The sequence below is a fragment of the Pteropus alecto genome, unplaced genomic scaffold (genome assembly GCF_000325575.1).
Source record: "Pteropus alecto unplaced genomic scaffold, ASM32557v1 scaffold20, whole genome shotgun sequence".
NCBI classification, from domain to species: domain Eukaryota; kingdom Metazoa; phylum Chordata; class Mammalia; order Chiroptera; family Pteropodidae; genus Pteropus; species Pteropus alecto.
In genome coordinates, this window is record NW_006436298.1 from 13831181 (window position 1) to 13844779 (window position 13599).

At 36.9% G+C, this 13599-nt stretch overlaps 1 protein-coding gene and 2 pseudogenes across 3 annotated transcripts in view; all 3 read left to right on the plus strand.

The window, feature by feature from the left end:
• The window catches only part of MSH3 (mutS homolog 3), a 125231-nt gene that overhangs the window by 48229 nt on the left and 63403 nt on the right, over positions 1 to 13599 (plus strand). The gene's annotated exons all lie outside the window — the stretch shown is intronic.
• On the plus strand, positions 3225 to 3340 carry LOC112480849 (annotated as a pseudogene).
• LOC112480673 lies at positions 8144 to 8262 on the plus strand (annotated as a pseudogene).

The window sequence follows — 13599 nt, forward strand, 5'->3', positions numbered from 1 at the left end:
TGAAAACAAGCACACAAAACTTTTCCTTTGCCCTTTTTATTTTAGGTCATAGTTTTAAAACTTTCATCTTCCAGTTAAATCTTAATGGTACTTGCAGCCTATTCCAAATAAACACATTGAGAAAATCTTCAGTTGATTAGTCAGTAAGTCAATTATATATTTATTATTATTATTATTTTAACTAACATAGGTGCCATGCTTATCACATCAATGGTCCATCTAGGCTAATATTCTGTTGCTGACATTGGCAGCCAAATGCTAGTTTAGGGCCTGGTTTTCTTCTACAGTTATCATAGAACAAATAATTGGTGACAAGGGAATTTAGCAATATAAGACAGACCTTTCAAAGTTCTCCAAGGGCCCATTATTTGTTAGTCATCTATGAATTCTCTTAAATCCCTTAAGATCTTCTTTATATTTTTAGTCTATTTCAGCTCCCAGGGAAATCTCACAGTTCATAAATCCAGGACCAAGTGTTTCAAATTTCAGAGGATTTTTCACTCTTACCACCTTTTATTCCATAAAATGACCTCTTTGGTGCAGAATTTTACTGGTGTCTTTTAGAAAGTCTAAATGGCTTTTACCCTATACTTATTGACTGATTCAAAGATTTCATTTAGATTATTGAGACTAGATTTTATATACTTCACTGAAACCACATAAGTTTTTATAAATAGTTTATGCTTTCTTATGTATGATTAATACTTTTTATGACCTCTGCTAATTTCAGGCAGGAAGATTCTCCAGCATAGTTCTCTGGCTTCTTCTTATAAACACATGTCACATTGGCAAGCCATTAGTCCTAAGACCTTTTAAAATTAAATTATATTGAATTCATTTTTTTTGAGGTTTCATCTTTGAATTTCTTTTGCTTCTTTGAGTTGATATGGTCTTGTCACTTTTTTATATATAACCATATGTACTTTATTAGTTTTGTCAAAAAGCCTGAAAATGCAAATTCTTGTAAATATTGATTTGCAGGGGAGAAGAAGACTTTTAAAAGTATGAGACGATTCTCTAAAATGATGTTTTAGGCATAATATTAATTTCCAAGGCAGATTTCTTCATCTTAGAAGTGTTCAAGATTTAGTAATGTACTCTATATTTTAAAATATTAAACAAAAGTAAGTTATGCATTTCCTTCTTGAGTACCTCTTCTACCTGCACTGTAAATGTTGACGATACCCAGAGTTCTCTCCTGGGGCCTCTTCTCACTTTCAACACTACTTAGGCTCTTATCTGTGGCCATGGGTTCTCTTCTAACTTAAGTGCTGATGACTTTGTCACCATTATCTCCAGCGGCTACAGACCCACACATCTGCCAGGACATCTCTGCCTCAGAAGTGTGCAATTTGAGTGGGCAAAACAGATTGGAAACAAAGCATTTCCTTCAGTGAGAGGGTGATTTCTTGGAAAGACAGCTGTGTGTGTGCACATGCAGAACAGCAGATTACTTACTATGAAGCAGACTCTGAGCAATGTTTCTCCCCTTCTAGTGGTTGTATTATTTTGATCAACAGTGAAAACGTTGAATCTTTGTCAAGAGGTGGTAGTATATCATCTTGCCTTTTTGTAAAATCACTTTTTATAAAAGGCAGTCAGATGAAAGTCTTTACATAAAAGGCTTTTTGTTTACTGAGGAAGCTGAAGCTAAGCACTTCCATGCCTGTGGTCTTGCCCTTCTCTGTTTCTACTCTGCATGACCTATAGATTTAAAAAAAACATATATTTCATTATGTTGCTCCGTACTGTTTATAGTTCTTACAACACACTGAGTGTGATTTATTTCAGGATCTTTGTTCTTTTTTTCTGAAGTGGAAACTTCTACTTATTTTTGTTCCCTTCCTAGTTTGCTGGCCGCTTCTTCAAAGTTTCCTTTGCTAGCCGTTCGTCCTCTATGTATCTTTTCAGTGTTGGGAGTTCCTGAGACCCGAACTTAGGAGCTGCGGGGAATAGATTCGGCTTTCTTCTTTCCCTTACCCTCCCTTCACCTCCTCTTCTCTTCTCACTATCTTCTACCCTACTCCTATGAACTTACCTGTTGCTACGATGATAAATATCAAAATGTCAGTGATTCCCAAATTTGTATCTCTGGTCTTTACTCTTCTCTACTCTCTAGACTTATATATTCAAATTAGATTCAGAAACGCACAGGTCTGTCACACACCCCTCAAAACAATGTGTTCAATCCTGTTATTTTTCCTGTTTTCCTCATTCTAGGAGCTAGCACCTGTACCTAATGAGCTGCTTAAGCCAGAAACCTAGGGGCTATCCTGAACATTTCCTTTCCAATAGCCACATACAGCCTAATACTAAGTCCTATTGCTTCCTTCTCTAAAATATATCCAGAGTCTTTGCATGTTTTGCCATCCCTACTGCCATCACCCTAGTCTCAACTGCCATCAGTTCTCAATCGGACTGCTGCCGTATCCTCCTAAAGGATCTCTTTTTTCAAAATAAAGACTGAAACATGTCACTCCCCTCCCTTAAAGTCTTCATTGGCTTTCCATTGTGCTTCAAATAAAAGTTTTTTAACTTGGCTTTCCGACCCTCCCCTGCATTCACTCATTTATTGTCTTCTGGTCACTCTGGCCTTCCTTTGGTTCCTGAGCATCCCAAAGCTTTTCCTCATCTCATCGTCTTCACCGTTCACTGGTCTCTCTACCTAGAATGTTCTTCCCTTTCTCTTTAGTCTTTACATGGCTAACTCCTTACCCTTAGCTCTCACCTTAAAAGTGTTATCTCTTCAGAGCTTTTTTCTCTGATCTCCTAATCTAAATTATGTTCCTGTATCATTCTTCGATAGCATATAGGACTTATCATGACTGATATTTGTTTTTTATCTGTTTATTTAATATCTGTCTCGGTAAACTGTGCTTCATTTATAACAAACATTTGACAAGTATTTATTGAATGAATTATTAAAAGTGAATTATTTAAGACCTAACTCTGATATCGCCTTTGAGAAGTGCTCCTGTTTCTTCTTTCTCTAGACAGTTAACTCCTCTTAATCCTGTCCAGCTTTTTACCCCTCCACCCTCAACACACAGAGAATGCATTGGGGGCTCATCGTGCTTTGAATGTAATAGATGATCAAGAAATTACGACCAAATGAATGAATCTATTTGAAAATCTTGGACGTGGTTCCATAGTGTAGCGGTTAGCATGTCTACTTTACACCCAGAAGGTCCTAGGTTCGCGCCCCAGTGGAGCCACGGTCCATGGTCTACGGCCATGCCACCCTGAACAAGCTTGATGTCTGATCTCGGAAGCTAAGCAGAGTTGGGCCTGGTTAGTACTTGGATGGGAGACCGCTTAGGAAGACCAGGTGCTGTAGGCGTAAATAATAATAATAAATTTTAAAAAAACCTTACAGTTCTAAATAGGTTTCGAAAATAAAGATATATGTGTGTAACAGTTTATTTTTCTAAGAAAAGCTTGATTTTAAAAAGACTGTACAAGTAGCTTTCCTTTATGTGATTCTTTGTTTTATTTTCTCAGAAGTGATTCTGAGAAACAATTTTTTCCCTGCTAGTGGAATAATTGATTGCTCAGGTTTGAAAACATTGTACTTAACTGGAAGAAATGGTTTGGCAACATCTTGCATTCTTGTCAAACCCCTAGTGGAATTAGAGTAGATAGAAGTTACGCAGAGAAAATCATGTGACTTAGTAAGGACATTGATAGGAAGGGGCCGTCTTTCACCTTAGGCATAGCTAGTTTTAAGTCTCGTGTAAAAGGTCTAACTCGTAACTCTAAACACATCTGAGTCAGCATTTATTTGCTTAGAAATATTCGGTCACATGCTGATTTTCCTATGTCTCTTTAAGACCACACCTGTAGAATTTGACTTCTATAATGGATGATTTAGATAGTGTTTTAGTTTGCTAGGGGGTAACAAAATATCACAAACTGGGTGGCTTAAACAACATAAATTTGTCTCACAGTTGCAGGCTGTATGTCCATGATTAAGGTATCAGTAGAATTGGTTCTTTAAGAGGCCAGGGAGAATCTGTTCCCCGCATCTCTCCTAGCTTCTAGTGGTTTGCTGGCAATCGTTGGTGTTATTTGGCCCGTAGATGCCTCTTTTATCTCTGCCTTCACAGTCACATGGTGTTCTTTCTTCCCATGTGCATATCTCTTCACATGGCATTCTTTTAATAAGGTTGTGGTCGTATTGGATTAGATGCCTACTCTATTCCAGGATAACCTCATCTTAACTAATTACATGTATAATAACCTTGTTTCCAAGTAAGGTCACATTCTGAGGCACTGTGGGTTAGGTCCTCAACATATATTTTTGGGGGGAACATAATTCAGACCATAACAGATAGGCTCAAATATTTTAAAACTTTCCCTTTTTTAGGGCACAAGTAGATTGAATGTACTCATCTCTTGAATGGAAACAAGAGTTTTGATTATCATTTAAATGCACTGCCCATTTATTCAGCATCTGAAATGACATTGTAAAGAACCATTGAATTATATAAATTGCAAACATTCTGCAATTTCGTTCCTATAGTATAGTACTCTGTAAAATCATCCATCTGTCTTATCTTTGAAAAATATTCTGGACTGTATCTGTCCAGGTGAAGGTACTTGTTAATGTTAGATTGATTTTAGGAATAAAAAACATATTAAAAAAATAAATAAAGGAAATGTTTGGGTAGAAAGAAGCAGAGGTCCAGACGTAAGAGTCGAGGAAGGAAAAATAGCCAGAGTGAAAAGGGGGAAGGGCTGAAGCCTAAGATTCATTGTAAATGAGTCTCCGTATGGGAGAAGCAGAAAACTGAAAGCTCAGAAGGATCCAGCGAGCCGAAAGAAAATGGCAGGATGGGAAACCAGTGTGTAACTGTGCTGCATTTAAAAAATCTGTGTTACGTCTACAGATTCTTTCAACTGTCCTCAGAGATAGTTGTTGCTTCATTGTATAGGTGAGAAAAACTGAGACAGGTTAATTATCCAAGATCATCCAGCCAAGCACATACGGGCCCATCTGAAAGCACAGTTTTGTTTGGAATTAATGAGACTCACCTTTAGTTCCAATTCCCTTGCTCAGTTGTGTCACTTTGGATGAGTTTGAACTTTTATACACCTTAATGTCTTCACCTGTTAAATGGAAATTACAGTCTCTACCTCATAGTGTTGTTGTGAGGACCAAACGAAACAGTATAAATAAAGGATTAGTGTGGTTTCTAGCATCAATTATGTGGTCAAGAAAATAGCTGTAGCCTTTATAATCCCCCCAAATTAGAAGCAACCTAGTTATTAGTAGGGCATGGAAAAATAAATTGTTATTTAGTTATACGTTAAAATATTATACAGCCATTAAAAGAAGACAGTCATAAGATGACCCAGCTGGAGGCTTCCAGTGGTGACAGGGAGGAGTCTGTGCTTGTGTTGTCAGTTGTCCAGGATCTGTCCCAGTCAGTTCTCCTGAATCTTGTACTTGCCTGTGTTTTACCTTTTGCCTGTAGCCGCAGTCCGGATGGTGAGGAGAATTGCAAGGACCACTGATGAGTAGGTAGAGTCTTTGTGTGAGTCTTCTCTCAGAATGATGCAGCCATTGGCAATTGAGCACTATCAATTTGTGTGATTGGGCTTGGATTACAACCTTTCTCTTTTATTTAATGCTCTAAGCTGATTAAGCCCTAGGAACTTAAGAAATTCAGCTTCATGTTCTGATTGACTAAGTACACATTAACATGTTTGTTGAGACTAAAGATAGTGTGTTGGCTAGAGAAACTAACTGGTAACAAAAAGGCCTCCCTAAAATTTCATGGCTTTAATAGAGTGGAAATTGATTTCTTCTTTGCATAAACGATCCACGGTCTCGGGCTGGAACTCTCATCACACAGTCATCTAGGAAGCCCAGGGGCTCTTAAGTCTTAAACATGTGACTTCTGAGGTCTACTTGAACAATGACATTTAGCCAGTGGAAGAGGAAAGAGCATGGAGGATATATTTTTGTTTTTTATGAGCCAGGTCTTGCAGTGGCAGGTATCACTTCTCATATCTCCTTGGCTAGAAATCATTCTGATGGTCTCACTTAACTGCAAGGGAGATTAACATATGTTTGTTAAGGGTGAAGAAGAAATGTTTAGAGAATAGCTAGTAGTCTGTTGCTGTAGTTGGCTATTTTTTTCTTTACCTTTGTATTGTTTCAACTCTATTTTCCTTTTTTTAGCATAAAAAATTAATTTATTGAAATTTCTGAAGAGACAATAACTTCACATAGTGTCAGAGTTTAAGTTCAGAGATATATAGCGAAATATTTATCTCTCATCCCTATCCCACATTTGCCCATTTCCTACTGGATAATTATGGTTATTATTTTCTTGTATATCTTTTTAGAGAATTTTTGTTTTAAAAGCAAATAATCAAATATGAATGGCTGTCCCTTCACCTTTTTACATAGGCGGAGGCATTATATACACAGTACTGTGTACTTTGATTCTTTCCCTTAATAGTATAAGGTAGTTATTTTAAATTTTGTGTTATTCCGTCTCAGTGGCAAGACATTGTTCCTAGTGTCAAGGAGTTTCTGATCTAATTTGGTCAAGGTACAGTCTCCTAGTGAAGTGAAGGAGATACAAGTAGTGGAAGCTTTTGTACCTAAAGTAAAATACTTACCTGTTATTCACTGTATAGCTCAATACCACAAGTAAAACAAATGAAGAATACTTTCATAATTAAAATTAGATTTTGAGAAAACTGCTGGAGAGAATTAAGCATCTTAAGTTTGTTCTTGGCATTTAAATCACATAAGTAATTAAAATTAAGAAAATAGAAAATTCTTGGTGTTAGGAAATAGATCCTTGACAATTAATTTTCGTGTAATTTTCTAAAGCACTAAGTACATAAGTGAGTGTTAATTGTTTTGAATAATTACATGACTAAATAAATAATGGTAAGCCTATATGTTTGGATTATTAGTGATTATATTTCTAATTCATAGCCCCAGGCTAAATGACAGAGTAATAGAATGTTACGTATTTCCTCCATTTAACATTTAATGTATAATACAGTAAAACTAAATGCCATTTTTAACTCTCTGGAACTTCTTGAAATTAACTACAATAGGAGGCCCTGTTTATTCTTTGTGGTTTCTCATGTTCCATGAGCCTGCCAACTGAATGATCACCTGTGGCGACCCTGATTTTACTCAGCGCATTGAGACAGTACTGCTTGTAAATGAGAAATAAGAGTGGTTGGTGGTACGTAATTGAGATCTGTGTGATTGATTGGTGTTGACCCCATGCCCCTTTGCCTTTGCTGACTGAGAGGGGTGAGGGGGACTGCTGCTGCCAAGAAAAAAGTGACGCTAGATACGTCTTATCCAAATGTCTACTCTGACTGTTATTGCATATGGATGAACTAGCATCTCTTGGGGTGCATATATCCAGGAACATGTAGCTGGTCTCTGGTTTATTCTACAGTATCAGGGCCTCCAGTGAGATACAGACCCCAGTAAATGGCAACTTTCATTTGGGCTGAGAAGAAACACAGGAGAGTAAGAAGGAAGAGATGCAGATCTTTTCCTTTTTGACTCTTCCAGCTTTATCTTTCTCTCTTTTACTCCCCACCCTTATTGGTGGAGATTTTCAGAATGTATCCCCTCAAAATGCTGTGGGAGGACTTCATTTTTTGTGGCTTTAATGTCTTTAAAATGCTTCTCTATACGAAGTAACTAGAAAGGTTCCAGAAGTGTAACAAATATTCTTTTAGGACAACTGAGCTTGTTAAACAAATAAATAAGGGGAAAGTCTCAGGTAACAGATTCAAATAGGAGCTGGAAATGGAAGCGAGTTGACTCTGGTGTTGCAGCTGCCCCTAAGGCCTTCACAGATGCCGATAATCAAAAGGATTTGGTTTAAAAAAGCTTTGTGATAAAGAGGAGACAAGGCCTCGTGTCTGTTTAAGTTAGAGAGTCTACAGCAATGTGAGACACTCAAAGGATCATAATCACAGTAAGGAGAAGGGACAAAGAAATATGTCTTTCTTGGCTTACTCTCATAGCGGGGGAAGTTTCCAAAAATTCTTAACCACAGGCCCATCCTTACTCAGGTTTGCTATTCCACTTCATACTGTGAGGTCTGACAATTTCCAAGTTGTAAAATTTATTTAAAATCATCCCATCGTAGTCTATGGCCAAGCCACCCTGTACGTGCCCAATCTCGTCTGATCTCGGAAGCTAAGTAGGGTCGGGCCTGGTTAGTACTTGGATGGGAGACCACCTAGGAATACCGGGTGCTGTAGGCATAAAAAAAAATAATTAAAATCAAATAAAATCATTCCATTGTACTTCAGAGTTCCTAGCGGAAGCAAATGCAAATCCTCCCTTTGTCAATCTAGGCCTCCTAGGAATCCCAAAGAGGAAAGCTCTTCCTTAAGCTCACATCCGTAATTACAATAGACACAGGGAAACAAGTAACTATTAGTGTGAGTCAGCAGAAATTACAAACAGCAGAATTAGAATGCCAAGACCCTCAGATAATGGAATTATAAAAATAAATATCAAACCACCAAGTTAAAAGAAATACAAAAACAAAAAAAACACAAAACGACAAAAAACCAAAAACTTGAGCACAGAACAAAATACCATCAAAAGGGATCAGTTTGATTTTAAAAAAGAACCACATACAGCTTTTAGCAACACTGAATTGGTTAAATAGAAATAGATGCAATAGCTAAAATGCAAGATAATATTTGAAGAAATTACCTAGAGTGTAGCACAGAGGGACAATTACATAACTGATTTGATTCCTAATTTTCTCATCTGTGCTTCTTTTGCTTTCATTTGGTGATTTCTCTTGGATTTATTGAGTATTTTTAATCATTCAGGCCTCCCTCCCCCTCAAAGCTTGATAGTTTGCATGTCTGTTTTTATTGTCTGTTGTTGCTATTGATTCTTACTCATCTGATTTCTGGTTATATTATTTGGAAATATATTTTTAAGAGTAATGTGAAGGCTAGGATGAAGGTGCTTTCTCCTAGGCAGAATTGTTACTTGCTTCTGCCAGATTCTTGTTGGCACCACCAGTCTGGGACCATCTTAATTCAAGTTCGATGTTTGACATCTTTTAATGCATTCAAAGGATACCAACTCAGACTGAAAATTCACCTTTCTTATGAAGCAAGCTCATTTTTATAGCAGATTCGTTTGGCATACCTCTTCAGTGCAAAAGTAGCTTTGAGTGCTAGATTATTTCTCTGGGCTCTTTCTTTTAAATTTTGGTGTGGTTATTCCTTACCATTTTGTTAGTTCTTCGATGCTTTTACGAACATGTTTTTATGTTTTATTTGGCTTTTGAAATTGTTCTCAGTGGGAAGGATGGTCTGAAAGTACCCATTCCCATCATTACCAAAAGCAGGAGTCATATCATGCTCTTTTCAAAGACTCAGGTTTGTGGCCTGTACTGATAATAGAGAGTAGCTATAAGAAAATTGTTCTGTTTAATATTTTGAAAGGGCAAATTGTCTATCGGTAAAAATGATGCCTCATCAGAACACAAATAATAAAAATCATTAAAAGCTTCTTGGCTGATTTACCATTTGTAACAAGGTAAATATTCTTAATTGTTCTTTAGAATGTAATTTCATAAATAAAATAAAACCTTTCTTTCATGATGTGTAAGATTTTGAGCATAATATTTGTGAGTGGCATCACAGTGCATCTCATTACCCAAGTTACTTCTTCTTACCTCCCTTATCAATAACAACTCTCATTAATTTTACATCCTTAATATCTCTTGAAACTATGGCCCTTTTTCATTTCTATATCCTCTACCTAAGTTCATTCATATCATGAACATCACTCCCCTAGGTTACTGAAACAGCCTTCTAATCACCTTTCCTACTACTGTTCTTAAGTCCTTTCAAACATTAGCCATTGGCTTCCATTGCTGTAAGGATAAAGTCAACATTTCTATGTGGTGTGCATTACTCACATGACCCTGCTTACCTTTCTAGCTTCTGCTATCACACTCTCACCCTTCATCTTTCACTCCTCCTATAGTTGGTACTTGAAAGCACTCAGTAATTGAATGAATGGTGTATATGCAATGTGAAGCTGGGTAGATCCAAGTAATGATGCTTAGGTCCTAGGAAAGGGCTTATAATTTATGTTTCTACTAGAAATCTGTTTAGGTAGTTGGTTTAGCCTTATCACATGACCAATGTGTTAATGTGTGAATTTCATTATATTTCTTTTAAAGCAACCCTTCCAGAAAAAAATTAGAATAACAAAAAAACCAACCTTTCCCCAGCAGTTTGTATTTTAACATTTCCCCCCAAATAACCTTGTGTTAGAATTATAGGAGCATCTCTATGAATAGCATTCAGCAGGTACAGACTCTATCACATGTCCTTACATTGGCAATAGCTATAGGTCACACATTGCGTTTCTTAGTGACAGCCACACACAACAAATACTAACATCATCACCTAGTTCATCTTCAAATGTGAAGGACTCCAGTGACACCCACATTTAGTCCTTGGGGTTTGGTGATAAAGAAAAATCTTTGTCATTCCCAGAACCTCAAGTTAATTGTTTTTTTGTCATATGTAAAGAAATGACTCAGGTGTCTTTTCATTCGTTTAGAATGTATCATTTTGTAAGATCAACTGTAGAATACCATACAACATCTTGGAATAGTACCTTTACTATCATCTAATTGACATTGCTATTTCCTGTCCTGTTGACTGTTAGAGTCACCAAATCTCTCTTATTGATTGCACCAAAGTAAATTTTCTCTATTCTAATGTTCTTACATATTGACTTATTACAGTTATTTGGAAAGTCTTATTATTCCTGCTAACTAAAGAACAGTTCTAAGATATATAAATCGTTTTATTTAAAAAACTTGATTAGAAATAATTTTCATTCCTTTGCATTCTGATATGCTCATAGGAGATATAAGTGGAATTATAGCTGTCCAATGATGAGAGGTTTGTGGTAAACAGTGCCATACACCATTTCACCTTCTCCCTGCTTGTGTTAGGCATCTGTAATCAGTTATGGCATTCTTTTTCAGTGCAGCCTACTAACCAATCTCAACACAGTACTTTAAGTCACTTCTACTAGTCAGATTTAGCATTCGAGATCCTAGAACTAGCTTTCCTTGTGTAATCCTTCCTTGTTCACTTTACATAAAATACTTTTTTGCATGCTCGTGTCTTAAGTTTTGTCTACACATAGTTATTTCCAAACATAGTTTGGGTGGTATTTCTTCCCTCTCACATGCTGTTCTTTGTAGACTCTACCAAACAAATTTTGTAAGCCAATAATGATCACCATAAAAATGAAGATGGTAACCATAGCATGTATAGAGTTGTTACTATGTACCAGGCACTGTGCTAAGTGCTTAACATGTATTATTTAACTGGATTCTTGTAAAAACTCTATGACTTAGGGACCATTATTATTCTTATTTATAGGTGGAGAAACTAGGGCAAGGCTAAATAACTCTTGAATGGTAAAGCCTGGATTAGAACTGAGTTCATCTGCCTTCTCAGCCCGAATTATTAATCTCCAAGCTATTACCTCAACAATGAAGGCTGAGTTAAAACCAAAATGAATCATAGTGAGCAAGCTTTTGCCTGTGCTGTCACTAGGCTAAAATAAAAGCAGCTACCTTTGTATTTTCCCAGATTGCAAACAAACTTAGCATAACCTAAGAAATGTATAGTTTTGTGTCTGTTTTAGAAAAATCTTATGCTGGACTTCATAAATATGATAAATATGATTTTTATTAACCTCTTTTGCTTTTATCCTTTCATATCTCAGACAACAACTTTTATAATTTTTGAGAGTAGCTATCTTTGTAGGCTGTCTTATACATTCACAGATGGCATTATTTTATCTGTCCTCATACCATCTGTAGCATCATCTTAGTCTATTCCAATTGATGCCATCTTTCATTTATGCAGGAATGAGTTATTAAAATAAAACTTTATATTTGTATAGCATTTTGGGTAAATGTTGGGGTAAAACATTGATTAATTTTATCACAACAATCTTATGCAAAGAAAATTTAATTTTTAATTTTTTTTTAACCTCATCTTGATTTACTTTATGTGTAGTCTTTGGAATTGAATTGAATTGAATTGAATTCAACAACTATTTATTGAGTATATATTGTGGTCCCAGAACTGTGGGAATGATGATATGATCCCTGTTTTTACTGAGCTTACAGTTTAGTTTAGTGGAAAGGGCAGTGAAGAAATAAATAAAATTTTGATTTCCGCACAGAAAGAAAATAGAGAGAGTGGTATGCAAAAGGATGGCAGAGGATTAAATCTATTCTAATGCATCTAGAAAGCCATTTCAGAGGAAGGGTGATTAGGAATTTGCCAAACAAAATGGAGCTGGTAGGTGGTAGGAAAAAGGAAAAGTCTTCAAGGTAGAGCGAGCAGTAAACTAGAAAGCCCTGATGTTAGAGAATTTGGAGTGACCAAGATATTTGAAAGTTCAGTCTGACTAAAATTTAGAGTGAGCAGAAGAGAGTGACAGGTGGTCTGAAGTGAGAGATAAGCAGGGGATCAGTTGTCTTGTAGGTCATTTAAAGGTTCTGGATTTGAGTCTAAGGTTAATGGCAAGTTGTTGATGAGCTAAAGCAGAGGTATGACATGAACAGATTTGGGTTCTAGGAAGACCTCTCAGGGTACAGTGCGGAGAATGGAAAAAGGGACAAGTGGATGTGGGGAGGAAAGTTAGTAGGCTGTTTTAGTAGTCTTTGTGAGAAATGATCTTTTACTTAGGCTAGTGTAATGGCAGTAGAGTTGGAGAGAAACGGATAGACTTAAGAGGCCATCCCACTGAGAATGGAGGAGACAGTCCATGTGTCCACAGATCTCTGGCTTGTTCTGCTGTGTCATGCTAAACTGAATGCCTGTTCTCCAGCCAGAGAAAAGTGGAATAGAAATGGGACTTGAAATTAGTATCTGTATCACGAACATGCACAGCCTCACAGGATAGTTATAAGTATCATAAAGATAAAAGCACCTAGTTATCTGCAAAGTACTCAATTTCACAGTCATATAGGGAGGATTTGCTGTAAGGTTCGCCCTTTCCCATCAACAGATGCGATAGCAGCAGAACTTTGATAAACAGATGTGTATTCAGTGGCCGATGTCTCCCTTTCCCCCAAATGTCAGTTCATTCTTTCATTTGCTTGCTTGTTCATTCATTCAAAAGCACATTTACTGAGGGCCAGCTATCCAATGGACAGCTTTACTTATCTCACTCTTTAACACCACATGTGGCCATTATCCCTAGTGTAGGCCTTTGGTGTTTATAGGTACTAGATGGACCACATCTCATTTAGGACACATTTAGTCAGTCAGGTTAACATTTTTAAGTTGACAGAGCCTCACCATTTCTTCCCAAACAGCCTATCACTTAGTGTATAGCCATGGATAAAATCCTGCAACCCTAGTCTCCCATGTCTGCTGATGTCATGTCTTCTGCACTTTCTACTGCTGCTCCCAGTCTTTGCTCAGTAGGCTTGGTATGTCTACTCCCATTTCAGTCAGTTGATCAGTTCAACTACCACCACCACCTTGTCTTCTGTCAAAGCAGCTTGTTAACTGAATGGA